Source organism: Taeniopygia guttata, chromosome 1 (assembly GCF_048771995.1).
Source record: "Taeniopygia guttata chromosome 1, bTaeGut7.mat, whole genome shotgun sequence".
In the NCBI taxonomy this organism is placed as follows: domain Eukaryota; kingdom Metazoa; phylum Chordata; class Aves; order Passeriformes; family Estrildidae; genus Taeniopygia; species Taeniopygia guttata.
Window position 1 is genome coordinate 11,290,261 of NC_133024.1, and position 26,357 is coordinate 11,316,617.

Consider the following 26,357-nt stretch of genomic DNA (forward strand, 5'->3'; position numbering starts at 1 on the left):
ATTATTAATGTCTTCAAATATTTAAATAATTGAGCTCTCTTATGAATCTAATATCAATTACTACAGACAGACTTTATTTCCCTGTTATCCCACTCCTTAACTCAGTTACAAAGCTGTTCAGCACAATGACACTTTGTCAAGTCACTGTGACAGACTATAGCATTGAGAGGGAAAATCCCAACTTCTAAGGAAACATATTAAGATTAACAAAAGATGAAGAACAGAGATCTTAGAACCAAAAAAAACAAACAAAAAAAAATCGAAAGCTGAACGGGATACAAGGACAAAGACAGGATGTGATTAGGATGTGATTGTATAGCTTTTTTTCTATGCAAATTTCAGTGATCAATCGTAGTCTTCAAAAGATGTCATTGGGGGATTTTTTTTTTTCCACAAGAAAGGATTGATTAATAAATTGTAGGTATGTTCTCAAAATGAAACACCATTGCCATTTTTAAAATTATTAAAAACTAATACTATTGTGCAACAATGTGTTTCCATATTGTATAGTGAATATTTTCCTTTTTAAGCCTCTCCCTTTAAAGACTTGGCAAGTAAGGTCAGGTGCCTCTTAATGGAAATAGAAATGAAAAGCACTACCTCATTGATTTCTTCTCCTCATCCAAAAATGAGATTGGTTTTTTTTTAAACTCTCTGCTCATCATGATGATTTCAGATAAGCACCTCCATAATAATAGACTAGTATGGAGAGGTATAATGCTTCATTTCAACTATATTCTACAGTAAGTTTATCATAGATTCAATTCACTACCATGAGACTGGCTACAGTTGCTAAGAGGAACTCTCATTGAAAGAATTCATCAGTGCATGGAAGACAGTGAACCAAATTCATCCCTGCTATAAATCATCCAACATTATTGGAACTGTCTTAGGAAAAAAAAATGTCCCACTCCATTTATCCATTACTCTACAGAAGGATACCTTTCATAAAAGTTATTTTCCTCTTTGTTGCTCTGCTACTTATATATTTCAGTCACTGAGGAGGTAAAGTGAATCATAAAGATGAACTTGAATATTTGACACCTACTTCATTTAGGGAGAAGATCTTATGCAAGGGAATATAGCCCTGAGCATTTTCTCTAATTGAGTCATGAGACAAAGTCTAAGCTTTCCCTCAGAGACTGTAAGATAAGGGAATTAAAGCAAAATTTTACAAAAATACTAGTTTGGGAAAATGCTCTCACCTATTTAATAGAAACTATGTTTCTTGCAGCAGTTCTCTAACTCATGTGGCTGAAGTGCTCATAAATAACTGTTCCTCAAAATGTCACTGTCAATGAGGGAAAATTACTGTTCCTGTTCCAGTAATATGTTAACAGGTTTGATGAACACTGCAAGCTGAGATAGTCATCTAATCATCCCACTTAAAAGAAAAGTATTTTTGCCCAAAAGATGTAGTTCTTCAGTTATGTTTCTGATAGCTTGCTTGTCATCTTGGAAAGAGCAAGTTATAACAGGGTTTTTCATTCCTTGCACAAACCAAGTTAGCCAGAAGCTAAACTCAGGGTGAAATACTTGGTGGTGAGTAGAAGAAAGGCAATTGGTTCCTATTTACCTTGTTTTTAATATTAACTATGAAACATAAAATGGACAAAGGGGAAAACACTGCTCTGAAGTGTAAGACAGTGCTAATAATCATAGTCCTTCAGTAGACTTAATATAGGTCTATGTCACATTTTGAAGTACTTTTAAATTGTGTGCATCTCTAAATTAATGCTTCTTTTATTGATTATAAATACTTAGCATAAGAAAGGTCTAAAAATTAATATCTGGGGTTGTGTTACTCTATTCCTTAAACTAATGGCAGTTAAGAACATTTTATTTCCTTTGAAATTGTACTTTAACTTACTATTCCCCTTCAATACACAACTTTATACTTACAGAAATCTGTCAGTCATCAAGCACTTAAAAACTGTCAGAATAAAGGCAAAAAGACAGTGAGCCTTTTTAAAAGACACTTGTCAATAGTATGCAATGTAAGGCAAAAGTTTAATTAGCATTTCGCTGTTCGGATTAGTGATGTATTGACAGCACACTTATTACATACTGAGGAAGAACTCTCTTTTTGCTTCAGCATCCAGCCAGCCTGACTGCACAGCATAAAGCACAAATCCACTCATTCAGCAATATTTCAATCTGATATTTTCTGTTCTAATGGAACGAACCTACTTTTTTCTTTAAGAAATACTTCATTGAAAATTAACTACCTAAATCGGCAATTAGATTTTCAATGGCAGAAAACAATCTCTAATATCCATATGAGGTTTCCTTTTTCCCCCTTCCCTCTGACATGCTGTGTACTTTATCCTGTAGAGGGTGCAGTACACAAGAGTTTAGGTGAGTGTTCAAGGAAAAAGTGGACATCAGCTCTGAGAAGCCTGTGTGGGACATTATTTAATCAAATGTTGATGCAGCAGTGACCTGCCTCGTGTTCAGCCCTGCTGCTGAGCACTCTTGCTCTTTCTGTGAATCTGGCTTCAGTCAGAGCAGCTGGAAAACCACCTGGAAAATCTGTTACACAGGAGAAAGTGGAGGACCCAGGATGACACAAGGCAAAGCCTCTGTCAGTAAACTCACCTTAACGCCATCAATATTAAATGGTTCCTTTTGGCTATTTTGTGTAAAATATGAATGCAAATGCTTTGCTGAAACACAGCCTGTATTGCTTGCTTCTTTTGAAGGCAGGATCTACTGAAGACATAAAAATCTGGCATTGGAGATTCAGATTTCATAAGATGTGATGTTTCTCTATATCTTTTTCTCTACCCCAAATTAAGAAAAAGAAAAACCCCAGAAATCTAAGATGCCATATAAGCTCAACTGTTCACAGAATAACTCTTTCAAAAATGAATCTGGTCCTGCAAGCTTATGGGAATGAAGGTAATTATTCCATCTTTAGAAAGTCTGAATAATTTTATCACCCAGCTGGAAAGCAAAAGAAATATAGGAAAGTTGGCTTAATTGAACTGAGGGGGAAATTTATTTTGAATGACAGTGCCATCTAAATGACATTACATATTTAACTGCAGGAGTAGTTTCATCCAAGCTTCTCTCAAGAGAATTGGAAATCTCATGGTGATTAAAATAAACCTTAGATTAGACAACATTCGTGATTTGTTTTTCTCTGACCAGAGAAAGTCTAAACAGTCCTACAGCAAATATTTTAACTGGGAGTAGTCCAGAGTGACAGAAGTGATTAAAAAAATAATTCTAGTACCATAGTGTTTGCCAGAGTACTTAGTGATGTTTGAGTGCTGCATAAAAGAGTCATCATACGGCCTCAGCTCATCCAAAGTATTGTTGGATGAGTGGGGTGGAATATATTGAAATGTTGATCATGTCACACATTAGCGAGCTGCGTATTGACAAGCAGCTTCCATACTCAAGGTGTTGATTTTGATTTCTTGTTAAGCCCTCCCAGTGATTTGTGACTAATCTATATCTAATTTAAAGTATTCAATAGAATCTCCCACATCTCTATTTTGAAGACCATCTTCTTTGATAGAAATGCTTCTGAACTTTATTACCCCTGATTACAGTTAAGCATGTTGTGTACAAGCCTTGAGAGAGCTTGTCTAACGACTCATAATTAGTTTGATAGCCAGTCCTATTAAAAAATCCACAACATTTTCTTCCCCACCTATCAGTTTTATGGTCTGTGACTGCTTCATGGGAATTACAACATGAGAAATTGCAAAACAAGCATTAAGATGAAATTTAATAACGTTATTTACTTGCGATTGCAACTATAATTGTTTAAGTATTAGCAACATGCAGTCTTCAAAAGCCTGACTCTCAGCTGCCTGTTTGATGTCGTGATTGCCTCACCTTGGGACTGTGCTACCAATTTTAGCATTTCTATTTCCCTCATTATTGAATGCAGCTTTGATTAATGTGAATGGCATTGGCCAGGATGCAGGAACACTCAGTTTGTCTTAGGAAAGCTGCAAATTTATCTCTAAGATCCTACAAAAGCTTTTTTTGTAAGAAAAAATAACTTTACAAAGTCTTTTCAAGCAAAGTTTTTTCACAAGAATAAAGTTTATATACACCATCATCAAATTAAAATTATAATAGCAAGAACAATAAAAATAAAATATTGAGAGGTATAAAATATTATAAAAATAGTCTTTTCCCCACAATTTTTTGGCAAGGTGAGGAAAATATGAGGAAAAGGGTAAATATCTTCCCCCTCCCTTTTGTTTGGAATAAAGACTTGAATGACAGAAATTAAGGAAAACCATGGAGATTAAGGAATTGTGGCCCCCAAAGCTGAATGACGTGATCATTATGTGAATGTCTGGGAGGGGCTCGATTCAGAATACAGCCCTGAATTTACATTCAGAAGGTGAATCTGTCTCTTCAGCAATATGCATGCTGAATAGAGATGGATGAGAGCAGGGGCTGGGATCCCTTAATCTCTCACTTCTACCTGCTGAGAGCTACCAGATCAGAGCCTGTCTTCCCCCAGCAAACAGCAATTGTTTTATAAAAGTGAAATAGATTCACAGGGCAACGCTGGCAACATTCACTGCTGGCTGGCCTCACTCCTGCAAGAAGCCTAAAGTCCATCCCCCTAAGTGGAAGGGGAACAGGGAAATGAAAGCAGTCCCTTGAAGCTCTAAGCTTGAATGTATTTTTTTCCTTTTTCTTTTTCTTTTTTTTTTCTTTTTTTTTTGTTTTTTTTTGTTTTTTCAGTTTTACCATGTAGCCTGGTAGGGGATTGATTTGCAAGCAAACCTTCGAGGCTTACTGAGGCTTAGATGTGAAAACAGCGCCATGAGCCACCTAAGAAAATGTTAAGTAACAAAAAATATTGGGTGCTTAAATGATGTAATAGAGATTTCTCCATCATAAAGGTGTGAATTACAATTTGAACACATACACTTAGGCAGCTCTATGCAACAAAAGATTGAACTACTTGCAAATCTTACACAGAGTGTCTCTGAGCAAAATTTAATATACTAGATCCTGATGACAAACTGGTGAGCAGGGGGATACAGATCATAGATTATTCTCACTCACAAAACTAAGAGAGAAAAAATTAGCCCAAAGCTTTATTACTATTTTGTTCCTGAGCAGTATATATAACATTTTATCCATTTAAAAATAACTTAAATTTTCATATAGAGTGCTGGTTTTATATAAGGTGCTAGCCTGTTGACTAGAGTAAAGCAAAGTATTTGTTAAAATGGTAATTGATTCTTTTGAGGGGGAAAAACCAAAAACAAAACCAACAAAAAACCAAAACCACAATCAAGGAGTTAATGTTCGATATTTCTGCGTGTGAGCCAGAGTAAGAGTATTCACAGGAAGCCACAGAGGAAGCTTTGAAGCCTTGTGCTGCAGGTGACCTTCCCTCAGGGAACTGCCAGCTCCTGCTGGAGAAGTGAGGCTGTATGAGGAGCTCTGCAATAACCTCAGTGACTGTCTTAAGTTAGCTGTGTAAAATATTCTTCATTATCTATTTTGCAAACTGTTGCCAAAAGTAAGCAGAGGTTTTTTGCTTTGCTGAATAAGCTTACATTATTTATATAATTTTTTTTTGTTTTCCCATGTTCTTTCATGATTAATTATTTTTGAGGAAAATACCCATGATGCCTTAGAGAAGGTAACACTTATTTCTGTGAAGAGAGGAGGCAGAAAGCTCCCAGCCTCCACAAAGGGCAATTTAAATGTTGCAGTTAAACCTGTTCAATGCAAATTGTAGTGGGTTGACCCTGGCTGAATGCCAGGCATCCACCAAAGCCTCCCCATAACTCCCCTCCACAGCTGGACAGGGGAGAGAAATTATAACAAAATGTTCATGGGTTGATATAAGGACAGAAAGAGGTCATTCACCAAATACTGTCATGAGCAAACCAGACTCAAATTAGAGATATTAATTGAATTTATTGCTAGCAAAATCAGGGCAGGATAAAAATAAGGCCTTAAAAACACTTCTCACCCCACCCCCCCTCCCAACACTCCCCTCCCATTCTTTCCCTGCTCTACCTCCTCCCCTCCAGCAGCACAGGGAGATGGGAATAGAGGTTACAGCCCCATTACAGTTTTAAATTGGTTAACCAAATACACAAATTAAAAGAAACAAGGGGAAAACCATTATTGCAGCAATTTCTTATATTAATGTATTCTCATTTTTCTTCTAAAGTTTCTTCCACTTACTGATCTACTGGATAAACAGAAATCTACAGGGTTAAAAAAATATAATAAAGTAAATAAAAGGAAAAATAAAATGGTTCAGTACTTTGGGCAAGCAGTGGTCTCAGTACTCCAAGGCTAAGGAATTCATCTCTCAGGAGTTCATCTCTCAGAGGAAACATGAAAAGGGTTTTCACAAGGCAAAGACTGAACATTCAGGACATGAAAGGGGCCCATCAACTTACAGGACACCCACTTCCCTCCCAGTCCTTCCCTCCCAGTCCTTCCCTCCCAGTGCCCGCTGCTTCTGAGGGCTTTGTCACTATAGGACACGAGCCGCTGCTATTGCAAAGGTGAAAAAGAGGAAGTTTATTGTCTGACTCCAGCATTTATACATTTCCAAAGGTGACAGTGGATTGGAGGGTGAATGTGTCGCCTCTCCAATGACATTGGACAAACTACTAGTACATCAAGTTTCTCCGCCTCTATGGAGGAACGCAAAACAATAGGTTGTTTACAGAAATTTGTGTGAAAAAGTTCTCTACAAGAGTGTAAACTCAGAAGGCTTTAGAAAATCTTAAGAATCAGGGCAACAGGGCTTGTCCAGGCACACACTTCCACTGACTTTCTTGTCTCAGAAGGCTCCTTCTGGGAAAGTGCTGTTGTCCCCTGACAGCCAGAGCCAGGTCATTCAACTTCAGTGCTTGCTGTCCAGCTGGACCACGTCCCCAGCACCAGCTCCAGTGAGGGAAACTATTGTAAATGCAGGCAAAACCAATGGGAAGAAATGACAATGTCTGACTCAATTCAGAATGATTTCTTTATTATAACTATGCTAAAATACATTAATATATTATATAAAAGGAGGATACTAAAACTACATACTACTTTCTCTAACTCTAACACAACTCATGACCCTCTCGCCAGAGTCCACACACGGGTGGATTGGATTGGCCATCAGGCTCAAACTATCCTCACCAGAATCCAATCAAGCACTCACTCCAGGTAAACAATTCTCCAAACACATTCCATATAGAATAAACAAGGAGCAGAAATAGAAATTGTTTTCTCTTTCATTTCTCTTTTTGCACCTCTATGAAAAATCCTGAGAAGGAGAGAAATGTGCTTGCCACAGGAAACCACCAGGAACATAAGGACACCGTGCTCTGTGCTCTGCAATGACCTTGTTGTCACAAAGCTTAAGAGCAGAAGATGCCAGGAGAAATAAGGTTTTGTAAAAGGTTATATATGTTCTTCTAGGTGTAGATGTGTCTGCTAAAAATTGTCTGCCTATAGTAGGTCATGAATTTTCAGCAAGTGCAACCATTCTGCGTAGCTCTGACATTTATACTGCAGCTTCATAAGAGAATTTAAAGCCAGACCAATTAGGCCATGTCTGGATTTGCCAATGTCTTAACCTTACCCCATTGTTCTGCCTGAAGGAAGTGTTAAGACAGTGTCAAGATTTTATATTTTCTGAGAAGCAGGATAGAGTTGGGTAGCTTAGAAACAGAAAAGACAAATTTCTCCATTTCTCCAGGATTTCCAGATGCCTCACGTCCCTGTTTCAACGAAATTGCCTGGTTAATGGAATTTCTCCTCTGCTGAGATGCAGAAGTCCTAGACATATGTCCTGCCTTCTGTATTATCCATCCACCCATCCATCCATCCATCCATCCACCCATCCATCCATCCATCCATCTGTCCATCCGTCCATCCATCCATTTATCCGAAAATTCAAAGATAGAAGTACATAAACCCAAACTTTGACCATATTACAGGAAGTTAGAATATTACCAAGTTTTTCCTCATTATATGTCTGGTATAAAAGATGGAGTGGGTCGTGGTAATGGATTTTCTTGTCTCTAGGAATTGTATTAGGAAAGAGTGAAATTGCTGGTATCTCCCTTGGGATTGTCCCAGTTTTGTAGCATGCTCATGGCATTATGATGAGCATGTGTTCTGTGGATCATCTGGAGAATTATGAGAGACAGGGCGGCTGAGATACTTAGGAACTGGAAAATTTAAAAAGGTTAACACAAATTTATTATGCAGATTTTTAGCCATTTCACTAATTTCTCACCATTTTCCTCCTTTTTGTCTCTGTCTGTCTCCAAACATTTTCTTATAAAAATGGAAGTGTAGGTTTAGCTACTTTTCATGGTTTTGCTTGGATTTTACTGACAGATAAATGTGGGTTGTGCTTTGGTCTGGCTCAGTGCCAGAGCAATAGTGATTTCCAATGCCAAACTGCAGCACAAGGCTATTTTGAATGACAGACTAAGTGTGTGTAGGGATGTGAAAAGAGGTGGTTTGAGATGTCTGATATCAACAAAGCATCTGGTCACTGGAGTGTGACTGCACTGTACTTTGTACTCCTAATCTAGAGTGGTACCAGTAGTCAGTGAAGAAAGTGGCATCTTTTTCCAAACCTATCATTTTGTAAACTCTCCTGAGAACCCAAATACATACCAGTGTTTGTTTCATGGCTAAAATTACTCCAGCCAGTCTATAATTTCTTAATCTGTATTCCTCAAATGTCTAAAAATCAGATTATGTTCCACTATGCCAGAATTGGGTTTTGCTTTCTTTTGTAAAGACACAGAGCTGTTACAAAACATTTCAATAATTTTTAATCTCTTTGTACACTTATAATAACTAGATAAATATGCTTTTATCTCTGCCTAATTTTGCCAGTTCTATTAATATTAAGCAGATTAAAACCATAAAATTATTATAATATCCTTTGAGGGTGAATAGCCTTTCTCTCTTTGCAGTCAAATTCTTAATAACAATTTATCACCAGTTTTAAGAGAGTAAAGAAGAAAAGGCATCTGAAAGATGATAAATAGGGCATGGTTAAGGTAGCAATATTTTCCAGTCAGGTTTTCATTAATAATGTTTTTCTTTAGAGTGTGACTCTTCTATCAACATCTGTGTAAGAGAGATTTTTTGTCTTACTGTACGGATGAGATGGACCGATGAGGAAGTCTATCATGTTCTCTGCATATAAGGTTTCAGAGGATCCCTACCCACATTAAATACAGACCTACAAACATTTAAAAACACCCCAAAATCCAAGTCTCAAATACTTGATGAGGCAAATCCTATTTTACATTGTTACATTGTCTTCTGTTACTCTGAGAACAAAGTTAATTTTGTTGTTTCTAATCACGACTTGCACAAGAATACAGCATCCATGAGGATTGTCCAGAAAGGAATAATAGTGTTAGCACCATTCTTTTGCCCTTGTAAACAAATTATAGTAATATCAGGGTGATAACTGATGAATATGTTAAAAAAAAATAATAAAACACCATTATCAGGAATTCCTTTCTGTTCATGGAAAGGAATATTATTCTGTAAAATATAGCCACTGATTGTATAACCTCTGATTGCAGAGATCATTGCTTTTCATTGTGCAAAGCTGAAGACCTTTCCCTTAAATTTCAGAGATTGTTAAAGCTGTTTGCTATAACCTGTACAGCTGTTTACTATAACCATATAACCTTTCCAACCAATGGACCGAATTCTGTCCAGCACACATTGTAATTTCCAAGACATTGGTCCAAGGTGTTTAATAAATAAATAAACCATAAACAAAACCCCACAAACCCCCAAACCTCCAAAAAACCACAACCCTCAAACCAGCTAACCAAAACAAAAACCAAAAACAAACCAACAAAACAAAATTAAATAAATTGGGGTAACACAATACTGTTTACAGTAGTACAATACTGTTTACAGTACTGTAAGTTTATATTTGTTAGGTGTTGTAAATACCTAAGTGGAAAGAGGAGAAGACAGATACTAACCTCTCTTCAATAGTGGGCAGGATAGAGATGAGAGCTCAATTCCAGTCAGTGTAAAACATTACAAAGAAATAAGCAACATTTAGTTTCTTTTACAATTTGAGCTCCTCTGAACCCTGAAGCAAAGCAGAATGTGAGAAACAGAGGGTTCCCCAGCAGAGAGAAACCACATTTCTGTCTTTCATTCCAAAATGCTCTTTGCCTGGGTTTTAAAATACCATGTCTTGTTTTGTGAGATCTCACTAAGGAATAGCTGTCAGCATTTAGAATTCAGCCTTTTAAGATAGTACAGCATGTAGGTGTGTGCTCTTCCTCCATCAAATACCTTTGAAATACCAAAGGTCATTACCTGCTCTAGTACCAGAATTCCTGTAACATGCTGGGGTGTCTCAGGTACCTCTGTGTGCTCATGTTAGCTTTTTATGGTGACAGCTTCATGGAGAAATGACTGCTGGAATAAGCTGCTTCAGGCATTGTCCCTCCTCTTTGACTGAAAAAGATTTCCAGGCTTTGTACATGGAAGTTTCAGCTATTTTTAAAATGAAGGGTGTCTTCTTGTTAACACAGTGCTATTTACATGACAATTATAAATCATGCAGGAAGGGCACCATCAAGACAGCATAGCAACGATGAAAATAAAGACAAATGCGAGTCAATTCAAAAAATACATCTCCATTTCTGAAAATCCACGGAAATCCAGTAACACACTGGATTCAGAAATAACATGTTCTGATAGGACTCTAAAAAAGTAGTTATTTTAGGTCAGTTTAAAGGCTTTTTCCCCCTCTTTTCACTGTCTTCATGACAGCAGGAAGCAAGAAAAATGAGCCAGGGATGCAGAACAATGTGCAAGACAGGTCTGGTGTGCTCCTTGCTATAGGTAATTTTCAAGCTGTTAGTAATAACAATAATTTTAAAATAAAAGAAATTACTTGCTAAGTATTTGCTGAATTTAATCTAAAGTTTATTCTCTCTGCTTTAAGATAAAAAATAGATTACTTACAATACTTAATTAACTAGAAACAGCATTTAGCAGAAGGAATGAAGGAATCAAATTGTGAACAGTTACTATAACAATTAACCAAAACATTAGGATGGTTTGAAAGGCTAATAAGAGGCTAATAATGAGTGGCATTTCTCAGGGATCAGTATTGGACTTTCAGCTGTTTAACATCTTTATCAAAACTCTGTGGGCAGCAGGTGAAGGAAGGAGATCCCAGCCCTCTACTCTGCTCTCGTGAGATCCCACCTGGAATGCTGCATCCACCTCTGGGGTCCCCAACATAAAACATGAACCCATTAGAACAAGTCCAGGGGAGACAAACCATTCCAGGATTCTAGTAAAACAAGACTGATAGATGATATATGTTAAATATCTGAATAGGTCTACATTTTTTGGGGTTTTTTTATGCATAAATATATTTCACTGCCTTTTTAAACAAGGATATAATCTCTAATATATTTCAGTGCTCAAGCCAAGATCTTACATTATTTTAAAATATTCTTCATTATTTTTTTCTGGAGCTGTGTTATGAATTGCATCTTTCATAGAAATGTAACAGCCAGTGTAATAAGTCTGGAACCAGAATTCATTTTACCTTCTAAATTAGACTTTTATAATAAATGGTAAATTGAAATGCCATTACAAAAAGGTTACCATCTTTTATTACATGAAGTTAAGAACTTAAATTTTACTAATGGTGCAATTTTCTCTGTAATTCATCTTTTACTTAATAGCATATAATTGTTTAAATAACATTTTAGTCCCTGTAAAAAGAAGGTACTGTTAGCAAGGAAAGTCTGACTATTAGGCAGCTTAGGAAAAGCTCAATTGTCTTTTTCAGATATTCAGATATATTACTTTTTATTTCACTAAGCCACAAGAGCATATAATTTTCTGCAACAACAACTGATTTTTATTCTGGCTATTCCCCCCCTCCTTTTTTTTTCTGAAAAAAAAAAGGGGGGGGTCCTTTTTTTTTCAGCAAAACACTTGGGGTGGGGGCTTGTTTGAGATTCATTTTCAGTGTGGTGTGTGGGGTTTTTTAAACCAATCTTAATAAGGTGCTATGAATGCAATTTACTGGAATAGATTTGTAAGTGAAAGAAAAATGTGCTCAGAATTGAAATTAAGCCTGATAAGTGCCTACAGACAAGAATGGTGAATTTTAAGCTTAAAACTTCCAAACCCTCAGGTCTACTCTTTCCTCAAGGGGTACAGTCTCTCAGTATGCATAAACTTTTTAAGTCTAGATGCTTTTAAAAATGCCAGTAGGAAGATCTTACTTAAATGCTAATCTACTTTAGATCCACAAAATATATTTGGGCAGCTGCTTTCCTCTAAGTGTGCACCATTAAAGACATACCTTGCAGTCTAAAACTGTCTGGGGACTCACAACCTGCATGTTGCATTTCTAATTCTCCTGAAGCATGGCCAACCTGCCCCAACACAATAAAACTCCCCACAAACCCAGTCCTTTCCCTTTAAATGTGATGAGAGTTATGCTGCCCATCTGCTGTGCAGAGCTTCAGTGGTTGGGGTTAGGAGATAGGGAGAAAGGAGAGCAAATCCTGCTTAGTTTGATGGTTTATCTCACCCCTGTGAGTGAGCTCACATCTAGCAGTAAGCAGGTCCTGTGTCCTGAGCTGGGGTGCTTCAACATCTCTTTTTTCAGGGAAAAACCACGTTCCCCTTGGTCCCAGCTTGGGGACTTCAGCATGGGAGAGGCTGCAAATATCACAGGAACTTGAAGAAAACCAGCAGGCCCCTCTCCTGCAAGCAGAAAAGCTCTGCATGCCGTTATGTATCATATCCAAAGACTTAATGCAAATGTATAAGCTGTCCCTGGAGCTGGAAAAAAAAAATCTATAATATTTCTATTGCTGTAATATCTATGCGCCAAGTGCAGACATTTGTTTGATTTGGCCTCGGGCATTTTTATCTGGCGTGCTCTCCATTTCATTTCTCCCACACTGTATCAATCTCAAAGCTCCTTTGATTAGGAAAAAAAAAAAAAAGAGAAAAAGAAAAGAAAAGCTCCAACTCCCTCTGTATTAGTAGAGATGCAAATTATAAAAAAAGCCTTCTCTACAGAAATATTAGTACCAGTATGATAGCAACCCTGCTGAAAAGCTGGAGGAGAGATTTGGCCTGTTGTGATTGCCTGTGAAATGCCCCCTCCTCTCCCAAGCTTGCTGTCATTCACCTCCTAAATAGTGCTGTTCCAGCTGACACATGCCTCACTGAGCAGTGTAGCTCAATGGCATCCCAATCCTGCCACGTCATGTCAGCTGAAATTGCTATGTTAGAATGTAAATTAGCCCTAGAAATTACAGCTACACATTTGATAACTGTATATATATATATATATATATATATGTTTCTTCACATCTAGGGGAGGAGTCCTGGATGAGATTGTGTTGGACAGCAGAGGTGAGGCTAATTAGCATCACAATTTACCACTGTATTAACTTGTATTTGTACATTTTAAATGGAAAGCAAAAAGCTTATTAGGCTTTTGGGTAACAACCACATGTTGTATGAGCAAAAAGGCAATTGTTTGTTTTTAGGCTAAATTACTAATATGTTTTTTCAGGCAATATTTCAGTCAAGATCTTTGTGGGTCTCAGATTCAGTCAAAGAGAGAAACTGAGAGTTTCTAGACAGGCAAAAAGCCTGGGAAAGAGCTGGAAAAGAATGTAAATAATTATTTATCTCTCTTGTTTTTCACATTGTTTATAGTTAAGTTCTATCACTGTGCGTCAAGCACTTTGCACCAATGCTGTGGTTTGTTTTCACTTCAGGATCAATGGATTTGGTTTTTGCGAAGCTCTGAATAAAAGAGCGGTGTATTTTGAATAAATCGGAGTCATACTTTCACAGCCCTCTGAGTCAAGTCTATTCATTCCCGTCCTGCCTCGACAGTGACAGATCTTACCACAGGTAGCCACAAAATGATGCAAAAATGTCCCAACCAAGTGTGGAGACTTGAGAAGTTCTCATGGTACAAGGAAAGAGAATTATTGCAGGTTGTCATTGTATCAGCAGTCCAAAGATTTACAGCAAGGTTATAAAATAGTTTTAAATTTTGACCCAAATTAATTCAGTCCAAAGAGTCACCCCTGTTATTCACTGAGTGTCAGTTTGGCCACACAACAGACTTGGCACAGACACAAGATTCTCCACAGATTCCTGTCCATTAAAGTGGCAGAAACCCTGAAATTAACACTTACACTACTACAGTGAAGGAAGAAATGAGTTTATTGGTCTTCGTTTAATACTTTTCTCTCTTAGTAAATTCTCTCTCGTGTTAATCTAAAACATTATTGCAGGATCATTTGCGTCCATTTTATGCATTTTTTCATATTACCAACTTTATATTTTATGGCAAGCCTCTGAGAGCCATTAATTTCAAATGGCTGAATAAAGATTGGTGTCTTGACAGGCCCTTATTTAAATACATTATTTTTGGCATAAGATCTAAAGTTATGTGTACAAGGGATGGCAACATTTGTTGGCACTTTTTCCCCCCCCTCATCTCATCACAACCTGGCATAATTCTCCCAGTCTCTCGTTTTACCTTACCATAGACTAATAGTCAAACTTGAAAGGATCAAAATTACCCATGCCTAGAAATATGAGGCAATCATTTGCTTAGAGCTCTTTGTTAGTTATTCTCTGATATTTAACTGTGTCCCCTCATATGCACAGATTAGACTGAGTCAGTGAGAGAACATTTTTAAGCTCCTCATGTCATCAACCTAAATAGTGAAGAATGATAATTTCGGCAACGCAGACCTGCACATTTCAATTTTCAGTAATAGATGTTAAATGAGCAGTAGAAAACTGTTTGAATGAGTCTGTAGTTATCTCATCCAGCTGTTCATTGCTCCTTAGTTTAAGTTTCTGATTATGCCTCTTTGTACAGGTATTGCTGCAGATCTGCTGGCTCTCTTTCCCTGCTCTTGTCTGAGATCTAATTACAAATCTTTCTAATATAGTTAGCTTGTGCTGAGGAATTGAATAAAATTTTTCTGTGGGAACAGTGTATTCGAAGACGGGAAAAAATATTATAAAGCATTGTTTTCTGGAATTCCTTGTATCAGTTCTGAAACACATAAGAAAATGGTCTAAAAAAATGAGTAAAAGGAAGAAAATCCCCCCACACAGACTTTTCCTTGTAATTGCCAGATCCCTGTTAGCACTTGCTGACAGATGTACTCATGGACTGTCTGCTGTCCTCTGCCAGTACCTGTGAGCAGACAGTGATCACAGGCAGGGGTTCATATGATATTTTATATATCAGTTGAATCCATTATTTTAAATATTTAAATTAAAAGATAACGATTGTGATAATAAACATATGATTTCTATTAAGTCTTGATTAATTACATTTAAAGACATGGAATTATGGGGAAGACAGTATCTGGATCTGCAGTTAATGCTTCCATTTTGATATCCTTAAAGAAATTATTCCACCCATGGTCATGAATCATCATAATTAGGCTGCTTCACAAGCAATTAGAAAGGTCAAGCTGACAAACTGTACCTGATACAAGACAGTTCAAGGATTAAAAAACATTGGGAGGTGTATTGAGATGGATTTTTCTAGTGGAATGAATGGGTGCTGGAAAAGTGTGCCACACTTCATAGAGCATACAAGGTTAGATAACTTTACACTCTTGTGATGACACTCCTGTCCTAAGCCCTTGATTTAAAGCCTAAAGGTCAGTCAGATGAATTCAGGGCATATTTCAGTCAGCAGACAGGCCTGGTCAGGGCACAAAGGTGTTGAACTTCACTTGTCACCTTCTTGGCTTTATTACTTCAGTGGGAGAACCCAGCTGTCCTGCTCTTGTACCCTGAGATTTGTACGACAAAGTGAGCAAACTGCCTACTTAATTCAAATCTTCAGAGATATTCCCTGATTTTGGATATTTTTTTTTTTTTTTTTTTTTATTATTATTATTAAGTAGCGCATGAAATGTGTAAAACAGAAAGGAATAAAAGAGTACAGGCAATCTTTCTGTTTCCAGCCTGAGTGCCCAGCAGCCCTTGTCCTGTCTCACATTCCCTTACATCCACCACAAAGTGGGGCTGTAAAGGAAGCTCTGGAGAAGAAGAGCAGGCAGTGCCTCCATGGTGGAGCCAGGACAAGGACATGAAGACTGTCTTACAGGGCAACTTCAAGGACATGCCCAGCTGATAAAATATCTGTCAGTCCCACCACTACCTCTTCCAGGGGGTTTGTGTGCCAGAGGAGGATTGCAGTGACACTGATGAGATCTTCAAATTGTGTTTCATTTGTGCAGGTTGAGCATGCACATAGATTATTTTAAAGTTGTAAAAGGGACCAGAAACAGAGAAATTCCAGCAATGGGTGTTTTGGGACCGTGATTTCTTGTCACATCTGAGAAACCTTAAGTGCTAGTAACTGGTCTGCTTTATGTGTACAAGCACAAAGCTTCTAGTTTTTATTGTAGCAGAGTGCTTTCAATTGAGAAAAAAATCAATCAACACAAACAGTAAATGGCACCATGCTCCACATTTCTCTTTGGGAGCAGCATTATAACATTTAGTCTTGCTCAACAAGAAGTTTTATATTGCTTTTGTTTATATACAGGATAATGTAATGGGGATACAGGTCTTCCGTTTAGAAAGGTTATTGACACTCTTGGTGCTGTGTTGGCATTTATTCTTTGGCTTTTATTGCTTCTGATCTGTGGTATTTATGTCTCTGAGGTGAGGACTTTCATCTGTGATACATGCTCGTAATTTACAGGCTGCATGGTGCCCTGATGTTGTCTGCAGAAACAGGAAATTAAACAATTAAACAGGAGGCAGATGTGAAGAGTAAAACAAGGTACTCCCCTCAGAACATTTATTTTTCGATATTGTCCATTGGTCAGAGGAGGCTGAAAGCCACTACTGGCTGCAAATTTTGGGGAAACCTAGGCAGTTTTTCATAGATTGATATGAGAAAATGGCAAAGCACTCCAGAAGGGGAATAAACCAGGCAGAATATTAATTCAGAATTTAATGGAAGTCTGTTTTTTCCTGTATCCAGCTCTCTTGAACCTGCGTAACATGGCTTAAGCCTTTTGTCACAGACATTCAACCCCCTCTCCCCAAGCTGTCTGAAGTTACCATTGCCAAGCTCCCCAGTGATTGCTTTAACTGTAATAACAATGACAGATCCCTTTATTAATTGCAAATTGCACTATCTGAAGATGGTGACAACAGATACGGAGAAAGGAACAGAATATCCTAATTTTTCATAGCATAATCAGCCTGTTTGGAGCCCCAGATAAAAATAAATTACCTCAACCTTACAATACACTTGACACGTATTTATTGCAGCATTCTCTATCAGCAAGTGCCACACCAACATGAGCAAGCTTCTCTCACATTACCCTAAAACGTGGAGGGGAGTGTTAATGAGAAAGAGCAATCAGAGCAGGGCTGCCCTGGGATCTGGGTTTGGATTCCAGTTGTTGCATGCCACCACCCCTGGACACTGCCTTCCCAAGTGCCCACCCAGACCCGGGGAGAAATCTGTGTTAAACATCCTGAGACAGAAAAGGACTTTGCAATCCTTCAGTGGTAGAGACTGACTCAATGGATAATATTATCTGAGAATACCAAATAGGAAAAAAAGAAATTTCTCTTGACTTCCAGAAAGAGGGAGAACAGTTCCAGTGACTTGAGAGGGAAAGCTGTCACCATTCACTCAATTTGGAAAATTGAGGGACATGCCTATAGACCCACTGTTTGCCTGTTCTCAGAGCCAAAATTTACAACACTTCCTAATGGAAGCAGACAATTCCTCAGCTCCTGTTTGCTGCAGCTGTTTTCACCATGTTCTGAATTGTTTGATACAAAGTCTAAATTAGTCTTGAGAAACAGGATTAACCTTTCCAATCACATTTAAGGTGAAATTGCTTAACTACAGCACACAATGTCATGCTACAGATAATCCATGTGCTTGATTAATGCTTTTATAATCAATTGCTGTCTGGAAGTGACTCCTTCCCATCACACTCTTCACAAAAAGAGCAGATGGTATTTAAAAGGTTATGGCAAGAGGGCATTTCAGAGGTCAAATAGAACATCGATCAAGTGGGCAGAAAAATTGCTTTTTTCCTTCCCCTTCTTATCCTCACAATCCATGAGGGAATGTGGACTATGAATTATAGTTTGATCTATAGTTCAAGCAATAAAATGTTTTCTTGTTTCAAATTTCTGTGTTGTTTTGGGTAATGAACCTGGAAATTGGATTCCCTTTGTGCCAATAAAAAATTGTGCCCAATACATGTATTTCAGCATCCATAATTCTTAGACCCACAGAGATTTGCCTGCTATTACCTTGAACACAGTCTTGATACTGGTGCTTAGTAAAGGCTGTACTAATATCCATGATGTCTTAGATCAATTTTTAGTAATAATAGGGGTTCTGTGAAAGAAATATGCTCTCCACTTCCATGGTCTTTTACAAAAAACAATTAAAAAATGATATTGTAGGACTTGTTCTCATTACTTCCTATGTGCATAGTTGGTTTCCATTCTACATCAGAGTCCAAGGAGAGTTATTCTCACCTGAAGTGAAGGGGTCAGGGAGACTCCACTTTTCAATGAGGTCTCTGAAACCAAAACTCAGGGGTTTGCCATTATGGAATACAAAAAATATATTAGTACCCTTCTTCCTCCCCTTTCCATCTCCTGTCATGCTAACCACACAGAAAGAGAGTAATAGAACAGAAGAGTAAAATTGTGTATGCTTTTTAGTAATTTTTGAGTTTTTATTAATGAGAATGTAATTATTTTCCTATTGTTTTTGACACAAATATTGTTGTATTTGTTGCCTAATAAAAGTGTATTTGTATTAATTGCCAAATCTTTCCCGACACTCATTTTTCATGCCTTTTTTTTCTGGTTGTACAGGTTACTGTGACAAGTGAACTGTTCATCCTGACTAGGTCTCTGAAGTAGATTTTCATTTGGGAAGTAAAGATGCAATAATCCTCTTCTGTGATCAGTACCAGGAAGGATTGGCTAAGATATTTTTCAGGATTTTAACTTAAGAGCCTGAACTCCTCAAATCTTTCTTACATGCACAATTCTCACTCACTTCATGTAAGTAACCTGAGGAGCTCTTAATGAGACAGGGGTTTTATTTATCCAAGAGCAATTAATACCTACCATATATTGCATAAATAAAGCTGTTAAACATGAACTTTCAAAAGGTGAACAGAAGCAGAACTTGATGGAAACATATTAATTCTCTTAAATTGGAGTCTGGGTGTCTTCCCATCCAGGAGTGCTACCATTGGAACTGTCAGTGTATTTTAAATAGTCCTAATACACACAGTCATCTATAACATGCTGGCAGACCTTTCGATATCAATTTTGCAGTTTAATTTCCTTTGATTTATTTCAAGAGTGAATGTGCATTTTTTTAAGCAGCTGAGGTCTATGAGACATTTCGACTAAGTTATGTTTGTCAGCACTGAAAACAATGGTACAAAGGTATATATTGCATAATTTTTTCATGATTTACTGTCCAACAGAGTGGAAAAAAATCTTCCATATGGGTGAGGTATTTGTGTTTCACCATTTAACCTGAGATTCCTAAAAGGCAGCATAAAAAAAAAAGAGTTGTAATTGTGAACAACTGCATTGGTATAAATGAGGAGTTAGGAGAGGTTTATTTCTAGCATTAAGTTAAAACACACAGATTTCTCAGAAAGAAATTACTCCTGGGGACTGGCTGCACTTCAGGCATTCTTCACAGGGATTCTGAGTGGAAAGGCAGTATTGGCCCTTAGCAGAGAGTTTGTGTCAATTGCCTTGTTATGACTGGGACCCAAGCGATCAGAACTGCCATATTAAATGCAAATTGATAAATGAAAGTCTTTACTACCAGTCTAAAGGCAAAAAACAGCTGTGAAAATAATGCCAGATATATTGACAGCACCATAGTATTTTTCATGGAGTTTAATATATGTATTTTATGACTAATCCTTTAGAAACTTCTAAAGCAAATCTTTTATCTTCTATTGTGTGTCCATATTGATCTGCTGTTGAAGTGTTGCTTGCAGCTGAGAGGTATTATTCATTATGTTTGGAAGCTGTTTGATCAGAGAAGAAAAGAATACAGCATGGTTTCAAAAGAGTGAGAAAATCAAATGAACTTATATAGATGAAAAAAAAATAGTGAGATGTGCTTCAACTTTCTGTTATTTATTTTTCAGACCTTTTTTCCCCTGAAGAGACCAGTGAACCTTCAGATAAATTGACATCTTATGTAACCTAATAAAAACCAAAGCCATCTACCTTTTAACAATAGAGTTGTCTATAAATATAAAAGTGCAATTTCAGCTCTTTTTCCCCATGTTTGATTTCACACCTTAGTTTTCTAATTAGGAAACTCTGATTTTACAGAGACTTAAATGATGTTCTAAATTAAATAATATAATCATATGTACAGCCGAATCTGATCTTTTAAAATTTCTTGTAGGTGAATATTGACTATTCCTCTGAATGTTAAATGTGGCATATATATACAGCCAATATATAAAGGACTTCATATATGCAGTCAATCATAAAAAGGGGAAATGATTAAAATAATTTTTCTGTTTTTCCTCTTACTAAACCTATTATACCTATACAGGTTCCCCATCGCTCTCCCTGCTCTGTCACTTTCCAAGCCATAGCTCCCTCTTACCTTTGATAACCATTCACAATCAATCCAAAACATATCTCTTTTCTTTGTGGTGTGACCGTACCCAAAGGTTTTCTTTTCTGGTGTCTCCTGCTCCTGGTTTTAGACAAGGAATCAATCATCAGGGCCATCACACGTATCTGCTGAGTGATCGCTCTTCTGCACCCTCAGAGTATTTCCTTGGCCCAATTATATTCCTGCCTGGCTTTTTTGTTCCTTTCTCAGAAATCCATAATACACTACCCATCAGAGAAGGGAGGGAGGAAACGCCCTGGGCTTTTTAGTAGTTGCAGGGATTGTATAGTTTACTCAGCCCATAAATGTAACGCTGAAATGAACCTGCAGTGTCTGTGTTGTTTGGATGACTATTAAGTGACAAAAGCAGAGCAGTATTCTTGTGCAATCAATATCTTACATGTGAAACCAAAGACAGCACTTTAAATTACAAAAAAAAAAAAAAAAAGGAAAAAAAAAAGAAAAAGAGGATACTACAATAACAACAAAGTGATGTCTACATCTGCTTTTGCTTGTGTATTGCTGCCTTTTCATGGCAAAGTAAGTACTTCTTACAGATTCTTTCTGCAGCCACCAGCATGTGCTAAAGAGTGACACTGATAAAGCACATACTGTACACTCCCCACATTTGTCAGATATGCTTCCTTGTGCCTACCTGAAAGAAGCGTTCTGCTGTTCCTTTGTTTATTTGAAAGCTTTTCTTTAGTGTCTTCTCAGTTTTAGGTGTTGCAATCATAAGCAAGCTTGCTCTTTGTGCTTCATCTGAAAAGGTGAGAAGGTAGCTGCTTAATTGCACAGGGAAATACATACAGGTAAAAGGAACAGGTAAAAAAAGGTTATAAGTAAAATCACTTTTTGGTCCTGGTGGTAATATTTAATAAATATATCAATGTGAAACTGCTTCCACAGTGGAACAAAGCTAATAATACCTTAAATTGTTCTACTTGTTGCAAGATGTAATAACAGCAATGTGCTATGACTATAATTTTTCAAACATTTAGATGTAAAAATGTTACACCTATCTATGTATTGGCAATTTGAGGCACCTGAATTCCTTCACTAATTTGATTTTATGTCCTTAGAGCCTCAGAGAGAGAAAGACAGTAAATATGCAGCAAAATCAACAATTAACAAATGAGCTTTTCTCGATGAGATTGCAGATTTCCTTGCAGACTGTTGAATGTTTGCAGCTTGCCCGAGGGTCTCCATGGCAGGATAGCCACATTTTCTTTGGCAAACTGGTGTGAGAGTTGCACAGAGTGCTGGCACACCCCCAGTGCCAGGGGCTGGGTCACAGCACACCTTGCAGGTCACTGCTCCTGCAGTGGCAATGCCAGACACGTCCCCAAGTGTCCCTGGATGTGCCTGGACTTTGTGTGCACAGGGCCCAGATCTCCCCCCAGATCCTGCCTTGCTCAACTCCTGCCATGGCCACAGCTCTAACTGGGCTGTGACATCCCATATAAAGGCTCTCTTGGCTTTTTTCCCATCAGGATTTAGTTTCATGACAGCAAGAGAGTATCTCTAGGATAACTAGGATATCTGTCACCTTTAGATTTCAGCCAGCAGCCTCTTTACCATCCCACAATTAAGAATCAGCTGATCTGTGAGCTGGAGTGATCTGACAGCAGGGGAAAGAAATGGGAACTTTGGTTCAATGGAATATTGAGCACATTTTTGATTTTTTAATTTTTTTCCAGGGTAATATACATAGAACTTTTTATCTCAAAATATTCTTCTTTTAAAGCACCACTGGACTTCAAAACAAGCCGCTGATATGAAAATCTAAGTATATTTGTGCAAACAAAAATTCGCTTCTAATAAATACATCATCCTAGAACTTTTTTTTGTTAAGGGAAAACTACTTTTCAAATTAAAGAAAATGTCTCAGCTTTTCGATTCAGATTTTCTAAAGGATGAGCAGAGGTATGTTGAAACAGGGAATTTCAAAACAGTTCTGACTGACAGTGGAATGAATTTCCCACTCCAAAGAGAAAGAGAGGAAAAAGAAAAGGTGTTGACTTTTTTGTGCTGTAGTGGAGACTTGCATGAGCCATGATATGCCTTTTCAATATGAGGGTTTTATCAGGCTGCCCTGTTCAGGGCAGGAAAATACTGAGGGAGATGGAGATCATACCTGTCATTAGAGCTCGACAGAAAGCCTTGGTGCTATTCATATTTACAAGGGTATAAACATGGAATGATTGCACTAAAACCAGTGGCATTCCTCCTGCTTCACAGCTGAACAACAGAGGAAAACATTTTACCATCAAAACTCAATTTTATTTTTCTGTTCAAATATACAGCCTTTAAATCTGAGGACATTTAATATTTTTGCTTTTAACTTCATTTTGGTTCCAGTGAATTTCATACTTTGCTCAGAGGAAGTAGATAACTTATTATGTCAGCTCAGAGTTACCAGGATGATCAGGTTTCTTTTTGTCCCTGAGGAAAAATATTATCAAAATACCCACTTGAGGAAATGAAATGTATTAAAACACCTAACTTGTATGATTTCCTGTTAAAACAAAATAATCCTGAATGACATTCAGTCACTATTGCAGTTGAAACAACACATATTTATTTGATGATTATTTGATTGAAACAAAGTTAACACATCAAACTGACTCCTTCTCTTTTCTTTAGTCTCACTCTTATTCTTTAAACACTGAAGTGGGCTGGCGAACTCTGAAAGCAAATTCTGCCCTCAGAGATGCACTTTAAGGCAGTTTCTATCAACATATGAAAAGTGCAACGTGCCTGATCCAAAAGTGCTGCCAAAAGCTACTGGTGGAAACAAAGGCTTCATCCTGAACCAGGAAAAAGCAAAGGAAACAAAACCAGAAGTGGTATGAGCTGGACTAGATACTGAGGGTTTTAAGATGGCCTCTCTGTGATGGAGATGATAATATAAAAATCTGAGGATCTTTTAAGAGTTAAATGAAATAAGAATAAGGATACCATGAAAACATTTATCCCAGAATCCCATTACTTCTAATTCAGGGCTTTATTTAGTTTTCCCTGTGTTTGGGGAGTATCTCACAGTGAGAAAGCCCATAAAATGAAGCACGCAGCTTGGTTTAAGAATATTTAAACTGTTAACATTCAATTAATTTTGAATGTAATAATTGAGTTCTTTTACATATAAATATGGCTATCAGGAGCTGGTTTTATGCAACCAAAATATGTTCACATGTAAAAGCAAGCCAATAAACTTAATTGAAGCAAGAAATACACTGATAGAAAAATAGGAATTAATGAGAGATAGTGATCACTGAAAAAAAAAAGAGTCACAGACTTGTAGAATTTTGGACTTGAAGAGATTTTAAAAATAAAGCTTTGACTCTATAGACAAAAAAATATATATTATTAAACCTCTATATTCTGGTACCATCTAGAGGCCAAATGGCACAGCATCAAATTTTTCTAGGAGCTGTACAAACATATAAAATTATAGATGTTCTCCCTTCAACTCAAAGAAGGGGTATGGCAAACTCACATCTACTGAATGTCTGTGTTATTTCTTCTTGGTGCAATATTTTCTGCCTGTCTTTTTTCCTTACATATTGTCTGCATCATCTGTGTGCAAACCCTGGGTGTGCCATCCTTCCAGTCTGCCAACAGCTGTGCCACCAACACAAATCATGAGTACAGGAGGCAGAATGTGCCTCTGGTTCAAGAGCTTCAACAGCTGCATCACCAAAATGTAAGGGCAAGAAATACAGCCAGGGTCAGGAATGAATTATTCCCACCACCATGGTGCCCTGGGATTGCAGTTTTCTTTATAAAACGTCCAAGAGATTTCTTTCCTAGCTATTGGGGTAGAATGTGGGAGGCCAAAACATTTATACATCAAATCCTCCTACTTTCCAGTTACAGAGTTTGTAAGTGATGTCTGAGGAAATATGTGCGTTTGGGTTTTGCTGCTGTTACTTTGATGCTGAATTGTTGTGAATGAGCCAGTGAAGGAATTTTTGAGCTGCTGCTCCAAGAAAGAAACATTAAAATAGAAGGTTTTCATGCAAGCCAGGGCTACTGAAGTGACCTGTGAATAAGCCAGCCCAAAGGCTGGAAGGCATCAGGACAGGATTACTTGAATCTTTGCCTGAGCAGGCAGAATTAGGAGACTAGGCCAGGGAAAATAAATGTAATTATCTGGGGTAGAGCACTGCACTAATGAAACTGTGCTTCTTCCAGCCAACTGAAGACATCTCTGGCTCAGGAATTCCTTAAATGACTCTGTTATTTGGGACCACTGGGTAATAGGTCAGTGGTTTCACCCAGTGACCTCTCAAAGTGGCTTTCACAGATTTCAAGGGGATGTGTATTGTAAATGCAGGTGAACCCAATGGGAAGAAATGACGATGTCTGACTCAATTCAGAAGGCTGAATTATTTCTTTATTATAACTATGCTAAAATACATTAATATACTATATAAAAGGAAGATACTAAAACTACATACTACTTTCTCTGACTCTAACACAACTCGTGACCCTCTCTCAAGTCCAGCCCCAGGTGGATTGGATTGGCCACCAGGCTCAAACAATCCTCACCAGAATCCAATCAAGCACTCACTCCAGGTAAACAATTCTCCAAACACATTCCACATAGAAAAAACAAGGATCAGAAATACAAATTGTTTTCTCTTTCATTTCTCTCTGTGCACCTCTATGAAAAATCCTGAGAGGGAGAGAAATGTGCTTGCCACAGATGTGTACTAAGCTTTCTGACTGTGAGCTTCACTTCATGTCTGGGCTTTGGGACTTTGAACTTTCTGTTGAATTTCACCTTACTAGTGAAATTCGTGGAGGAAAATATAATATACAGTGATACAGACTTGATCATGTGTTTCAGTAATATGCTCCATGGGTTAGCTGCAATGGCCAAGGTGGCTATACAGATGAAACAAATAGTTTAATTCATTTTCCATGTATTTAACACACAGAAAAGATTCCCATTATTTGCAGTGAAACTATAGGGATCTTTAAGATTTCCCTACATGTATTACAGGAGGATAATGGAAGCCAATAAATAAATAAATTGGGGAATTTTCTCACATAAAGTAGACATCCTGGGAAGTATAATATTGTACTGGAATTACTTGAAATAAATTGGATTATTTTGATCTTTCCAACTTCACCTTTCATTTTTTGCTTCATTTTCTTGGAGATAGGTATAAAGAATGTCTACCTCATTTGACTATCTTTAGACCTTACCAAAAGTAATAGTCAGCTTCCAAAAATAAACTAGAATATTACTTCTAATTTCAGTAGGTGTAAGATCAGGTTCTTGATTCAGATATTTCGACTCAGTTATTTCTGTAAGAGGCCCTAGTGCCAATGTCACTGTGGAAGTCAGCAAGTGTTATCAGTATAGAAGATCATGGCAAATTTAGATGTCATCTAGAACCTTCTAGGCCTGTCAAATGCTTTATTCAGTTATTTTAAAAGCAAGATCAGTGTTTCATTGTTATTTCTAATGCTGTGAAAAGGTTCACACCCCTTAAATCTCGGGAATTCACCAGGACTGCTGGCAAAATTTGAATTTTTTTTCTGGCAGGTTCTGTTTGCTTTTCCCTGAACTTTACAGATGTGAAAGGTAAAAAACAAAGGTTTGCTTTAAGCTTTCCATTCTTCAGAAGCTAAT